The sequence below is a fragment of the Protopterus annectens genome, chromosome 3.part1, assembly GCF_019279795.1.
Source record: "Protopterus annectens isolate FY-2018-M chromosome 3.part1, PAN1.0, whole genome shotgun sequence".
Classification (NCBI taxonomy): domain Eukaryota; kingdom Metazoa; phylum Chordata; order Ceratodontiformes; family Protopteridae; genus Protopterus; species Protopterus annectens.
In genome coordinates this window covers 1735398251-1735414533 of record NC_056732.1, presented here as the reverse complement: position 1 = coordinate 1735414533, position 16283 = coordinate 1735398251, and positions in this window count along the sequence as shown.

Genomic DNA, 16283 nt, shown 5'->3' with positions numbered 1-16283 from the left:
TCATTGTTATTAAAACATACTTGTTAAAATATTTACAAGCAACACTATTTAGTAATTGTCATAAAATGCCACAATTGTGCATAGATGTCACTTATAATCTGTTTGCAAGTAAATGTTAAAAGGACAAAAAAAACCTCAGTTGCATCAAGTACAGCCAGCAAATGGGCTATAGTATACATACTGTTCAAATCAATTGTGCAGGAGGGTGTAAATACCTACTAGAGGTAGTAAACAGCAAAAGCTTTATAAAAAAAAATGATCAAATCAAATAAAAGTCCATAGTTTGTTAGTAACCTAATAAAATACATGTATAACCAAAGTGTTGGGCTGACATGCATCCTATTCTCACAGCATAAAGCAGATAAACAATAGTGCAGTACTACAGGGGGAGGGGCACTTTCTCAGTTTTACACTGACTGTATAAGCAGTACTGCACAACGGTCTGAAATAAAGCTACAGAAAAAATAAACAACAAGGGTCTGAGATAAAGCTATAGAAAAAATAAACAACAAGGGTCTGAAATAAAGCTACAGAAAAAATAAACAACAAGGGTCTGAAATAAAGCTACAGGAAAAATAAACAACAAGGGTCTGAAATAAAGCTATAGAAAAAATAAACAAGGGTCTGAAATACAGCTACAGAAAAAATAAACAATAAGGGTCTAAAATAAAGCTAGAGGAAGAAATATCTCATTCCTTCTTGATAATACTCTTTTATGGGGGAAAAACAGGTATTAGTGTATTAGAAATACTGGTGGACTGGATTGAACCTGACAGGATGAGATATTTTACAAGTTGTTAATAGCTATCATAATGGTTATTATTGTATTGTTTAGAATTAAATTGTATTTACAGCCTGTTAAATTGTAAAGCTATACAAGAGATGGGTTAAAAAACAAGAGATGATTTAAAATTGCTTTATTAAAGCTATACAAGAGAGAATAAAGATATGCAAAATGCATAAATGTTTCTAATAGCAAGAATGGTCACTATTTCAATATGTTTTTGACAAAACAATGTTGGTATAAAAAAGCATGAATATTTTAATTGCTGAGTATGTAGTTTAAAATAACAGGACATATGCATTTGGTGGCAATTCCACTAGATATTTCTAAAGAGACAAACATTTTCCAAGATTTTGCTTAATATTAATGTTATTAAATTTGTAAGATTAGACTAAATGTACTTTATAGTCATTGTATGTACAAATGCAGAAGAATTCAGTACAAATTAAATGAATGTCTAGTAATAAATATGTGTGAAAAAACATGTTTTAAAAAAAGTGGGTCCAGTATACCTAGTAAATTGAAATGCATAAATATCAAACAGTCTGTGTAAATACATACTGTACAGGATACATCGTAATAAGTTCAAAACTAATTTGTCAAGTTGTAATATCACTGGTTTTACCCCAGTAAAATAATTGCTTTCAAATATTTATTATCTAAGCCCAGTTCAGTATTTTACCAAGATGTTATTGAGCAGTTCAGAGACATGAACACAATGTGATGGTTAAAATGACATTGAAACTGTGTATTTTCAGCAGTGTATAAATGCGTGCAGTAGCACATAGTTATTGTCTCTTATAGTTAATTCAACAGTTGCAAAGAGTTAATGGAACAGTTCTAAGTCATAAATGAAATTCTATGATTGCAAAAGAATAAATTGATCAAGTTAAACTAAAGCAGACAGCTCATAACTGATAAAATATTTTCACAGAATGGTCTGCAAAAGAAAAAGTTGTTAAATACATTCAGTTTTGGTAGTAATACTTTAATATCATTGTATTAACTATGTAAAATTGCATTTTGATTTGTTGTATCAAACTAAAGGTTTGTTTCTTGTGTTTTCTATATAAAATGTTTTGAGTATGTTTAAAAACAGAGGGAATTGCTAGATTTTATTAATATTAGTCTGAAATTAATTATGTTGTAAATATGCTGAAAGAAAAGGCTTGCTTAAATGCAGAAACAGAGTTTAGTAATATGTGATCAGCAGTCATACTAAATGACCATGGCTTGGAAAAGGAATCTGCTGAATGGACGTTTTTCCCTTACAGACTTAAAAACAGGATGTATGCAAGAGCAAAAATACAAAATCTGCTTTTAAAGAATGGACATTTTTCCCTTACAGACTTAAAAACAGGATGTATGCAAGAGCAAAAATGCAAAATCTGCTTTTAAAGAACACCGACATGTTTTTCTGCATATAAAAAATGGACACAATATGTTTCCTAAAATAACAGGATGGACACAATATGTTTCCTAAAACAACAGGATATGTTTATGACACTGTGACAATGTGTTTTCTCAAAAATATGTTTTTCTGCATAAAAAACAGGATATGCTTATCAGCATTGGCACAAGAACAGATGTTCTTAAACACAGATCCAAATAGAATACAGAACAATGTGTTTCCTCAAAAATATGTTTTTCTACATGGACATCAGGACACTGTTACAGGATATTCACACTGTCAGAAAAGCTGGTCTCTTACAAGACATTGTTAAACAAGGAAGCTTAGTATTGTTTCTACAGGATACTAAAACTGTATATAAAGAGCTGTATAAATCCAGTTATGTTAGAGGTATGGTAGGGACACAAGTCCTAAGGTAAATGTTATATCTCTCACATCATCTGTACTATATGAGAAGTAAAGTTGGAACAGTACTTTTAAGCTGCAACATTATTCCGTTTGGTTTATTATAAAAAGTTATTGGTTACTGCTCTTAAAGACAAGTGCTGCAAAGTATATTCTCTCATCAGTGTATATTCTGCAAGTTTCTGTATGCAACAGACTGTGAATGCAAATATAACCAGACTTTGAATTTTAGCAGAATCCAGCCAGCAAGACTGAGTGTCTTAAGAACACCTCAAATCCATCACACCAAGCAAGTAAGAGCTCTATATAATTTTTTCAACTTCATCAGCTCTACTACACAGAGGCCTAGGGAACTAACCCCATGTGTGGTGATAGCTGCACACTCTGGCCATACTAATATATGCCTTCAGGCAGATAGCCTATTACCTACCTATGTACCTATATATATGTAAGGGGAACACAGTATAATAAGCCAAAGATGGATGGGCAGAGATGTGTGTAAGAGGGAGACCATGACAGAGAGCCATCCAGGACTGTCCCACCCAGCACACATCCCAATGGCACAAAAGACATGAGGTGCACATCTCACCCACTGTACATAACAGCCACCAGTATCTGTAAGCATTACAGTGTATGTGGTCCATGTGTCTGCTGTACAACATGACTGTACAATGAAGTACACATCTACTGTCTATAGACATGTACCTGTCACATAGGTTCATAGGTATGTAGTAGACTATCTTCACGAAGGCATATATTAGCCTAGGCAAGTTGTGCAGCTTTCACCACCCCATTGGGTAGTCTCCTAAGCCCTAGTTCTAATAGTTAGTACCCTAAGCCCCTTTCTAGTGGGGCTGCTGGTGTGATGCCTGGCATGAATTGTCTGTTTCCCATCCACTCATCAAGGTTCCTATTGCAGAGTGTCAGCGAGGGCTCTGTCTGATGTACATTGGGAATCTGTTCCACAGTAAGGCATGTGTCTGGGATGGTACTCTATCCCACCAGCATGTTGTATTCATTGTTGTGATGAGGTTCGTATCCCTGGAGTGTGTAGTGTGACTCAATTTAGTTATCTGTAGATGGAGCATGTTCAACAGTTATGTGTTGGACATGGCTCTGTACGTTAGGCAGAGTGTGCCTCTGAGTAGGCGGTACGCAACAGAGAACAGATTTAGTTTTACCAGTTGTGTTGCATAACACAACTGTTTGAGGCCCATAATCCTCTTGGTGAGGTACCTCTGTGGTCTCTACAGCTGCTGGATATGCATAGTCGAGCACATCCAAAATGGTCCATTGTACTCAATGATGGGTCTGATGACTTAAGAGTAGAGGGCCACCACTATCTCTTTTGATCCTGATGCAAACCCTTTGTTGATTAGATGGGCCACATAGGATTTCCTAATCACTTTGGCAACATGGTTGTCAAAGGAAAGATGACTATCTACTTGTGTCCCCAGATCCCTTATTACCTTGTCAGTTTTTAGGGGATAGCACTTATGTTGCAGTTTGTGGGTACTTTGTTTTCACCAAAGGGGATTACTATGCATTCTTCCACATTGAGCTTGAGGTCATGATTCTGACACCACACATCTGCCTCATAGAGTCCCTTCTGGAGAATATTTGTGTCATCTGAGGAATCTATTACTTTACAGTTCCCAGCAAACTTAGTCAACCATAACCCTCCTGTGTTGGCATGTACTTTTGAGAAGTCTATACCAAACAGGAGGGACCCCAGGACTGAATCCTGGGGGACACCAGTTGTTACCAGTGTAGAGTCTGACATGTAGCCAGCAACTCTTAATTTATGGGATCTATCTGTGAGCCAGTTTTCAATCCATCTTGTGATGTACGGATTCATGCCCAGGTTGGTGAGTTCATCTATGATACCTGACTGGGGAATGGTGTCAAAGGCCTTAGCGAGGTATACGTAGGCTGTGTGGAGCTCATTTCAATCATCTGTAGCCTGGGTAACTGTCTCAAAGAAATCCACCCAGTTCAGGAGGTGTGATCTGCATTTGACAAAGCCAAACTGGGTGTGCTCAACTGTGTGAAGGTTCCCAATGTCTTTATTGGTGACTTCCATTATAATTGGCTCCATTGCCTTGCAGATCAGACTTGTCAGGCTCATAGAGCATCAATGCCAAGGGCCTTTTGTGGCCCTACCCCTGTGGAGTGGGAAGAACATTGCTGTGCAACATTCTATGGGTACATATCCTGTAGAGAGGATGTAGAGAGAGGTGTAGGTATCCTTGATGAATATGGATACATCCCCACCCTATGTGCTATGATCCAGGTTCTGATGCTAGAATGTATGGAATGAGTAGTATCCTGGTAGTGCTGGTGTGCTCTCTGGAGCCTTGAACTAGGTTTCTGTTACTGCACAGATATCAATATTCTCCATACTGAGAAGTGCCTCGAGTGTGTGCATCTGGAGGCTGAGACTTCTGGCAATGAGTAGTATTTAGCTCACTTTGTGGTTATTTGTGTTGGTTACGGGGTTTGGTTTGTCCTGAGTGACCTGTGTTCCCTACATATCCACATTCTTCCCCCACCCCCCATTAAGGAAACCATGTTAAAAAATTTCTCCAAAGCCAAGTTCATGCTTCTTAAGACAGAAGTGGTGAACTTCAGGACACCCATGCAGATGGACAATACAGTTACGACAACTGAATCCTACACAATTGCACTTTATAAGCACTTACATGAGAGCGTGGATCATGCTTTCCCAAACAGAACCAAGATGTTATCCTCCAAGAAAAGGAAGCCAGTCTGGTGGTCCCCTGCCATAAACAAACTGTACAACAGAAGAAACTGTTGCGAAAGAGGGTAAAATCCCATGAGTGGAGGAACTCCCTGGTCCGCCTCAATAAGAAGCTGCGATCCCTGATAAAATCCTCCAAAGCTAGTTACGAAAACAAAATCACCACTGATTCTAAAGACAACCACAAAGCATTCTATAGCTATGTCAAGAATCTCAATGGCAACACTCAGATCTGCTCTGAGTTACAGCACAATGGCACTAATTATACAGACCCAACTGATATTGCCAACATCCTGGCAGATAGGATCAGTGCTAACTTTACCCCCCTCTCACCCATGAAAGAGCCCATCTCTATACCGGAAGAATGCAAAGTTGCTGTCATCACGGCTGCACAGGTAAAAACCACTCTCCAAAGCCAGGAACACAGCATCCATGGGACCAGGCAACATCCCAGGCTGCGTTCTACACGAACTACAGAATGAACTGCCACCGCACCTAAGTACCATGTTCAGTCATAGCCTCACCTCAGGCTTTGTGCCTGCTGAATGGCACACAGCAATGGTTATCCCACTACACAAGGGGGAAGCCACCATGGACCCAGGAAACTAGCGCCCCATTAGCCTAATGAGCCTGATCTGCAAGGCCATGGAACGTATCATCATGGAACTTATAAACAAAGACATTGGTAATCTCCAAACTCTGGACTACAACCAGTTTGGGTTTGTAAAAGGCAGATCATGTCTCCTAAATCTGATAGACTTCTTTGAAGCAGTCACCAAAGCCATAGACAAGGGTAAGGTGGTTCACACAGCCTATCTAGATCTTGCCAAGGCTTTCGACACCATCCCCCACTCTGGAATTATAGATAAACTCACTAAACTAGGTATAAATCCCTATGTCACAAGATGGGTTGCCAACTGGCTCACTGACAAAACCCACACTGTGAAAGTAGCAGATTCCAAATCCGACTTCAAACCAGTGACAAGTGGAGTACCACAGGGTTCAGTCCTGTGTCCTGTCCTGTTTGGTATCTACTTCCCTGAAGTACAGGCTAACACAGAAGATCTTTGGCTAATGAAGGTCCCAGATGACTGCAAACTAGGAGCCATAATCGAACTACTAATGATGTGGACATCCTACAAAAGGGCCTCACTGAGACAGATGCCTGGTGTCAAAGCCATGGCCTCAAGCTCAATGGCAAAAAGTGCATTGTCATCCCCTTTGGTAAAAACTCTGTACCCATGAACTACAACATAGGCGGTAGTATACTTAACACTGAAAGTGTGATAAGAGACTTTGGGACACAGGTGGACAGTAGTCTCTCCTTTGATAATCACATCGCCACAGTAGTCAGGAAATCCTTCTACATAGCACATCTCATCACAAAAGGTTTCTCATGCAGAAAAAAAGAGGTTATTGTTCCCTTCTACTCATCACTCATTAGATCCATTATAGAGTACAACGCCCCTTTTGGTATGTACCTCACAAGACATCTACAACAACTGGAAAGCCCGTAGAAATACCTCACAAAGAGGATTACCAGCCTCAAATACATGCCCTACACTGACCGTCTCAAAACACTCCAGGTTTACTCTATTGCATATCGCCTACTCAGAGGTGATCTCTGCCTAACATACAAAGCTATGTCAAACACAAAGCTGTTGGACATGCTCTACTTAAAGAAATCCCAATCCCTCCGAGCTTCAGCCCCAAAACCCAGACCGAAATACAAAAGGAGGGGGTGTATCCATTTTCATAAAGGATACCCACACCTCCAGGTTAGTGGCACAGCACGAGGCCTCGGAGACCATCCAAGTACAACTAACAGTGGGCAAAGCTGCTTATCAGATCGTAGCCTGCTACAGATCACCTGTCTTGTCTCAGGACCCTCACTCAGCATTCCTGAGAACACTGGAAAATATAAAGGTCCTACCAAACACCATGATATTAGGAGATTTCAACTACCCAAACATTGACTGGGAGAATTACTCAAGTACAAGCTCCTTTGCCCAATGCTTCCTAGAGTTTATAAACTCAAATGCCCTGGAACAGCTGGTCACCATGCCCACTAGAGGTGACAACATACTGGACCTGATCATCACCAACATGGGGGATCAGTGTTCCACACCAGAGGTAAACCCCTCGCTGGTAAGATCAGATCATAAAGTAATCACACTGGACATCCACATCCCGACCCCACCCCCAGTCAAGGAAACCATTGTGAAAAACTTTTCAAAAGCAAACTTCACACTTCTCAAGACCAAAGTGTAAAATTTCAAAGCCCCCTTGCTACAGGATAATGCTATCCAATCCGCAGAGTCCTTTACAAGTGCATTCTATGAGCATCTACAGGGATGCATGGATCGAGCCATCCCAAGTAAAACCAAGACTCACTCCTCCAAAAAGAGGAAACCAGTCTGGTGGTCCTTGGCCATAAATAAGCTATACAACAGAAGGAGGAAACTACTACATGATAGAGCAAAATTCCAAAAAGGAAAGGCATCACTGATCATTATTAGCAAGAAACTACAATCACTCATAAAATCATCCAAGGCCAGTTTCTAAAGAAAAATTGCCAAGGCATCTAAAGATAACCACAAAGCCTTCTTTAGCTATATCAAACATTTAGGTGGCAACTCTCAGATATGCTCTGAGCTACTGCAAAATGGCAAAAAATACACTGAACCAACTGACATTGCTAACATCCTGGCGGACAAGTTCAGTGCAAACTTTACCCCCCCCCCCTCACCCCCAAAAGGGCCCGTGTCCATCCCAGAAGAATGCAGAGCCCCACACATCACGGACATGCAGGTAAAAACAGCCCTCTCCAAATCTAAGAACACAGCATCAATGGGACCGGATGGTGTCCCAGGCTGCGTCTTACACGAGCGCCAAAAGGAACTAAACCTTCACCTAAATTCACTGTTCAGACTCAGCCTTACCACAGGCTATGTACTCAAAGAATGGCGTACAGCAACAGTCATCCCGCTCCACAAAGGTGGTGCCACAACAGAACCTGAGAACTATCGCCCTATAAGCCTGACAAGCCTGGTCTGCAAAGCTATGGAGCGAATTATCATGGAACTCATAAACAGAGACATTGGGAACCTCCAGACACTGGACCCTACCCAATTCAGCTTTGTTAAAAGCAGATCCTGCCTCCTAAACCTAGTTGACTTCTTTGAAACAGTTACCAAGGCCATAGATGAAGGGAAGGTAGTCCACACAGCCTACCTGGACCTCACTAAGGCCTTTGACACCATTCCCCACTCTAGCATCATAGACAAGCTTACCAGCTTGAACTTTAACCCCTATGTCATGAGATGGGTGGCCAAATGGCTCACGGATAGAACACACATGGTCAGAGTTGCAGGTGCCATGTCCGACTCTAAACCAGTCACAAGTAGCGTCCCACAGGGCTCGGTCCTGGGACCCCTCCTGTTCAGTATATAGTTCTCTGAGGTACAAGCAAGCACGGGAGGACTATGGCTGACCAAGTTCTCAGATGACTGCAAACTGGGGGCCATAATCGACTCTCCGGCTGACACAGACATCCTCCAGAAGGGTCTTACAGAGACAGATACCTGGTGTCAAAACCATGGCCTCAAGTTGAATGCCAAAAAATGCATAGTCATTCCCTTTGGAAAAAACAAAGTGCCCACGAATTACCACATAGGTGGTAATCCACTAAGTACGGAAAATGTAATTAGGGACCTGGGGATCCAGGTAGATAGTAACCTCTCCTTTGATAATCACTTTGCCAAAGTGGTTAGAAATTCCTTCTATGTAGCCCACCTAATCACGAAAAGGTTCACCTCTAGATCAAGAGAGGTCATTGTGCCCCTCTACTCATCACTCGTTAGGCCCATAATAGAGTACAATGCCCCATTTGGTATGTACCTTAATCGGCACATGCAACAGCTGGTAAGACCACAGAAGTACCTCACCAAGAGGATCATGGGCCTCAAAGAGATGTCCTATGCAGCTTGACTAAAGAAACTCCAGCTCTACTCGGTTGCTTACTGCCTGCTCAGAGGTGATCTATGCCTGACATATAAGGCCATGTCCAACCTGGAATTAATGGACATGCTCCACCTCAAGAAAACCAAATCTCTTAGAGCCACACGCTCCAGTGAATTAAACCTCAGCACAGCAATAAATAGGATGTGCTGGAGGGATATTCCTGTCCCAGAGACTTCCCTCAATCTGGGATAGAATCCCAGTTTATGTTAGGCAGAGCCCCTCGCTGACTCTCTTCAAGAGGAATCTTGATGAGTGGATGGAAAATTGTAAATTTACCTCTGGGATCACTTCAGTTGCCCTGCCAGACAGAGGCCCAGGAAACTAATTTAAAAGGGAGGCGAAAGCCAACACATTCTGGCTAGACTTATAAATGCCCTTGGGCAGATAGCCTAGTACCTACCTATGAACCTATGAACCTACACGCTCTAGTGACCTAAACCTTGTCACCACAATAAACAGAACATGCCGGAGGGATAGATTCATGTCCCACAGACTTCCCATACTCCAGAATAAACTACCTACCTATATCAAACAAAGCTCCTCATTAGCACTCTTCAAGAAAAATCTTGATGATTGGATGGGAAATAGGAAATTCACCCCGGGGATCACTTCTGTGTCACTGCTCGACAGTGGCACAGGAAAATATATTTCCTGGGTGGCAAAAGCCAGGGTAACTTTTTGGCCGGGCTTGTATAGGCCCCAGGGCCAATAGCCTAGTACCTACCTATGAACCTATGAACCTTTGAGCCTTGCCTAAAAAGGTAATATGGGGACAGCAAGAGCCTTGGCCAGTATTCAGAAGCATAGGGGTGACAGGTGCAAACCATCTGTAGTGAAGCAATGAGGCTTGCCTATCATGCCATCACAGGCAGACAGAGACTGGATCCCCTTTGAATGGACACCAGAAGCTCAGCCAGTTGTTGAATTTTATCATCTTTCTGTTATATATCATGTAGGTGAAGGTAAGATGCTACTCAGGTCAGGGTCATACCAGCCTGGGCTAAATGATCACAGAGCTAATATATATCTCTTGTCATGTTGTCCTGGGAGGTATGTCTCATATCATTCACACTGACATGTACAAACAGCACATCATATATGTACCTGTTCTGGAGTGATGTAAGTGCTTGTGTTATGTGGCGGATCATAGCACCTGACAGACAACTGACAGTAACCTTCCCCTTGTCCAGCCGAGTGAGTGGAACATCTGTGTGCCTGACTATGAAGTCACCTATTACTGGTGTGTTGGGTATGTTGTTTTGCCTTATGGCCTGTTGTGAGGCACACTGCTTTGGTGTATTATGTGTTTTCTGGCGTGTGCTTGGAGGTGCATGTTGCTTGCTTGTCTGCTTAGGAGGACACTCTCTTTTTCAGATTAATATTTGTATTCTCCAAGTATGGTAATGTGTATTTATGTATGTGTTTTGCTGGTGCTTATATTGTAGGTCTCTGTGAGACAGTTGGTGTTGTGGTTTTATGACCCTACTCCTCCTGACTGTATTGTCCAGTATTGGGTTGACAGACCTTAGCCACCGGTTTGACCCTGTGTGTGTGCCAGCATGTGATGCATCAACCCATATATGATATGGTCATGGCCTATGCATACAATACACTCACAATACACCTAGTATGATAAGCCTGCTGAGGTTAGCAAATGTGAAAAAAAACCTTTAGGCAAACTGTCAGCAAGTAATGTCTGTATTGCAACCTGTAACTCCATATTGCTTGCTGAAGTGTAAAGACGTACTTAGTTTGGATTAAAAACCCCGCACTTGCCAACTGTGTGTGTGTGGGTGTGTGTGTGTGTGTGTGTGTGTGTGTGTGTGTGTGTGTGTGTGTGTGTGTGTGTGTGTGCGTGTGTGTGTGTGTGTGTGTGTGTGTGTGTGTGTGTGTGTGTGTGTCTGTCTGTCTCTCCCTGGGGAGAGAGCAACCTTTTTGGAGACTACTCATACCCCTTAAAAATTATATACTCATCTTTGTCAAGTCTGATGATGTCACCATCCTACAAATATATCTGTGGAAAAAAGAAATCCCAGTAATGTATACAGTTTGTCATGTGTATAGCATGTCATGTAAATGCGTACTGTTGTAGTGTCATAATGTAGTTAAACAGGGGTTTGAATCCTGTACTTGCCAACAGTGTGAGTCTGTATATCTCCCTGGGAAGGAGCAAAATTTTTGGAGACTACTCACACCCCTTAAAAGTGGTATACTCATCTTTGTCAAGTCTGATGATGTCTCCATCGTACAAATATACCTGTGGAAAAGAGTAATCTCAGTAATGTGCATAGCGTGTTGTGTAAATGCGAACTGCTCTAATATCATAATGTAGTTAGGTAGGGGTTTAAATCCTGCACTTGTCAACTATGTGTGTGTCTCTCTGGAGAGGCATAACCTTTTTGAAGAATGCTCACACCCCTTAAAAGTGGTATACTCATCTTTGACAAGTCTGATGATGTCACCATTCTACAAATATACCTGTGGAAAAATGAAATCCCAGTAATGTATATAGCGTGTCATGTAAATGCATACTACTATAGTATCATAATGTATTTAGAAAGGAGTTTGAATCTTGCACTTACTGTGTGTGTATTCCAGGTGTGTGACACCGTTGGTCAATGTGGAGTGGGTTTTGATTTTTCTAGTGTATGACATATCACAATGACAACTGTATGTGCATTACACATGTAAGATAGCTGTGGGGCAAAGCCATATACATACATGTGACCTCAATTATTTCATAGGTGGGTACTCTGCTTTCTCCATGAAAGCATCTGTTATCTTTGCCAGAGCGTGCTAGTGCTTTCCAGACCTTAGGTCACTTCTGTATGCTTGTGACAATCTTAGCCACTGCAGTGATCCCTGGGCTACGTCTTCTGTTACACATCCACTCATCATGGTTTCTATTGAAGAGTGTGAGTGAGGGTTTATGCTTGAGGTATATTTGAATCCTGTTCCAAAGCAAGCAAAGTCTGGCAAAGATAACTAATTATAGGTGTGCAACAACCTCTGTGGATCTGCATGCAAACCCTTTATTGCTTATGTGCTCCACAGAGGGATTTCCAAAACCCTTTGGTAATGTGATTATCCAAGGAGAGATGACTAAACTCATGGCTCTATATATACATTAGTACCTGTTCCACATTTTGGGGCTACTACCTATGTGGTACTCTGGGGATACTTTGTTTTCTAAAAGTGGATAACTATGCTTTCTTTGGCTTATAGCCTTACAGCATGAGTTTGACACTAGGTATCTGTCTCTATGATACCCTTTTGGAGGATGTGTGTGTCATCTGGAGAATAAAGTATAACCCACAGTATGCATTTTCATCAAACATGGCCAGACATATCCCTACTGTGTTTGCTTGTACCTAAGAAAGCTATATGCCAAACAGGAGTGGCCCCATGACTGAGTGCAGGTGAATACCACTTGTTACTGGCATGTAATTGTACATGGAGGCTGCAAATGTTACTGTGTGTCCTACATCTGTGTGTCAGTTGTCAATCCATCATCTAACAATCGTTTATGGTCAGTCTGTTGAGGTTATGTACACTGCTTGTTCCTCTTTTTATGTAGGGAAAACAACTAGAAAATTGAAGGAACGTATAATAGAACACAAGTCTGAGATAAGAAGAGAATGTGAGAATAATGCTTTATTTAAACATATAAAAGCCTACGGCTTGAATCATAGTTTTAAATTTAGGGTTATTGATAATATTTATGCATCTGATAGAGGTGGAGATTTAGGGAATTCCCTTGAAATAAGAGAGTTTGAGTGAATTATTAGATTGTCAGCTGATGTTTTACCTGGCCTGAATTCTGCTGTTTCCTTGAAGCCAATATTACTTAGAATACAGCGTACAAAACTCAAATAACATGTTGAATTTAATGTTTTAAAAGTTCTTTCTTAAAAGTTTTTTAAGAAAATAAGTTTATTTTTATAATTATTTGAAACTTTATTTGAAATTTTGTAATGAGATTTCTTTTATATGCATTTTTATATGTATTTATATATGTATCTTTACTTGTTGAGAATGTATTTCTGCTCATATGACCTTTGGGCTGCTAGTCATGTGATTGTATTAGACTCCTATTTAAAAAAACTGTTTTTTTAATGGACCTGTATGAAGCATTGAGAAAGGGTGCTGAACCTGAAAGTTTTGTGTTATATAAGGATGTTTCTTTGCTCAACTGTGGTGTTTTTTTACTACATTTTGATTCAGCTGGTTGTCACAAACATTGAGGTTATGTACAATACCAGAATGTGGGATGGGTATGAATTGCTGGTGAGCTGTAGCTTGGCTGTGTGGACCTCCCCTCCCTCACCTATAGCCTTGTTAACTGGCTTGAGGTCTGCTAGGTGTAGGAGCCATGATCTGGCCTTTAGAAAACCTAAGTGGGTATGGTGCAGTGTTTGCAATTCATAATGTCTCTGTTAATGAGTTACATAATGCTGTGCTTCATAGCCTTCCAGATAACATTTGTCTGGCATATAGGGTGAAAGTTTCCAGGATCTGTTGTAGTTCTACCCTTAATCAATTTATGTTAACATTTGCACTGGGTGTGATGAGGGTGGACAGGTTTAGGAATAAGTATATTAGAGGGTCAGCCCAGGTTTGAAGGTTAGTAGACCAAGCCAGATAGGCAGGATTAAGTTGGTTTGTACATGTGCTGAGGAGGGATGCAGAGTATATTGTGAAATAGATGCTAAGTATGAAGCTGCCGGGTAACAGGAAAAGAGGAATGCCTAAGATGTGGTTTATGGCTGTGGTGAGAGAGGACATGCAGGTGGATGGTGTGACAGCACAAGATGCAGAGGGCAGGAAGAAATGGAAACAGATGATCTACTGTGGTGACCCCTAATGAGAGCATCCGAAAGGAGAAGAAGTAGAAGACGTTGTAGCTCAACCCTTGTGGACTGTGAACATTACCGTGTGTCATTCCACAAGTATGTAACCGGTATAGAGGCAGCATCTGGACAGAGTGTTTAGGTGAGTGGTGACTTCATATGTCAGCTTGTGTATGACACAGCCAGGGACACTGTCCAGTACCATTGTCACTGTGGTTTGGACTTTGGTAAAGAGATGTTTTAAGTAGAGTGTCTGTGAATCATCAGGTTTTACATTCTTCAGGTCTGGAAATGTGGACCTTGTGTAATGACAGGGTGGTGAAATCCGCATTCAAACTGTCTGACAAGAAATTGGTAATGTCAGTCAGATAAGTGTACTTTGTGACCATTTACATTAACTGTGACCCGATTTGAGATTTCCCCTGTAGATTATAAACAACACTAAAGAAAGTTTTAGTGCTGTCTTTGGAATCCTTGCCATTTTGTATTTTGAAGCTTGCCTTGTATGTTTATTGAGGGATTGTATTTTCCCAATGATACTAACCAGAGAGGCTATCCCTTCTTAGTATGTAACTCTTTTTTTGGTACAATTTCACACCTTCTATTATATATTAAGTTTATGGCAGGGATCCATGAGACTAATGCACTTTTACTGTACAAGTGAGAATTTCTTGTGTTTGTGATAACATGGTCCATGCAACCCTGTAGGTGAACAGTGTGCATTACCAAAGGATTATGCAGCTGGAACAGTGTTAACCTTAGTAATGCAAACCAATGACAGATAGCAACAACAGCATCACCCACAGCACAGTGTCAACCCGTGTCATACACACACATGCATACTCAAGTTCCAAAATGTGTGTAGTACAATGCATACTGGCCATGAATAGAAACTATGGAGTGTTAACACTGGCCAATACAGGGCATGTCACCCTGCCCATGTGTCTAATATGCATGTACATGCAGACAGTGCACCTCCACCATGTTCACAAATGGACACCTTGAAACCTGTGTTGCACACACCCCACACTTACTGTCCACTGTATAACGCATGCTGACACAACAACACACATCAGCCAAGTGGCTCATAGGCAAACAAAACACAATTGGAATAAACACTGGTGAAAACAATACAAAATTGCTAATTACAGCTTTAATGCATCATGCCTGCTCAGCTACACCTTCAAGGATATCATTACACTTTACTGCTGACAACATGCTACACATCCAACCATTGCTATAATTTATTAAAGTCACCCTGTGCATCAGCACGATGTTAGCCTGTTCCTGTATCAATGTTACAGATGACAGGAGTTGGCACAGGTTTCATCATATGCACAGGGTGTGTTGTTGGTTTGCCAGAGGCCTACACTGAGCCATACAATCCACATGTGTGTGTGAGTGTGTGTGTGTGTGAGGGCCATGAGTACTGTTATGGGCCAATGTTGATGTAATGTGTGTGGGTATGAGTTTTCCCTAGGTTTCTGGTTTATGTGTGTGTGTCTGCATGCACACAGTTCCACCATGTGGCTGCCATATACGGGGATTTGTGAGACAGCTACAGACTGTACCTGGCAGGCTTTACAGATCACCATCTCTGGCCACAGATACAGAACCTGTGACTGGCAGGGGTGCTACAGACAGTATCAGCTACTAATCCAGATTGGGTACTATCCGAAGAGGTTGACATATGTCCACTGGATCTAGGTCCCTGCTGAGACTGGCCAGAGCCATGTGCATGTGGTCTGCTAGGACAGTCTATGGACAGCCCCCCCAACATTGCTGGGGCTGGTACTGGCACTACGGGAGTGGCTGTGACTTGCTGGATGTCCATGGCAACCTCCAGCTGCTGATGTTGCTGGCATACATCCACATCGACATCTCAACCATCCCACACTGTCCTGACACATGGACATGACATTGTGGAGGACATCCAATGTCTCACCCCAACATCTATCAATGACCTCAGTGTAGTTACATATGGCACCTGCTAGGTCATGGATACTTTCATTTACAGAGGCGTTATGAGCCCTCTGTGCCCTTAGTCCC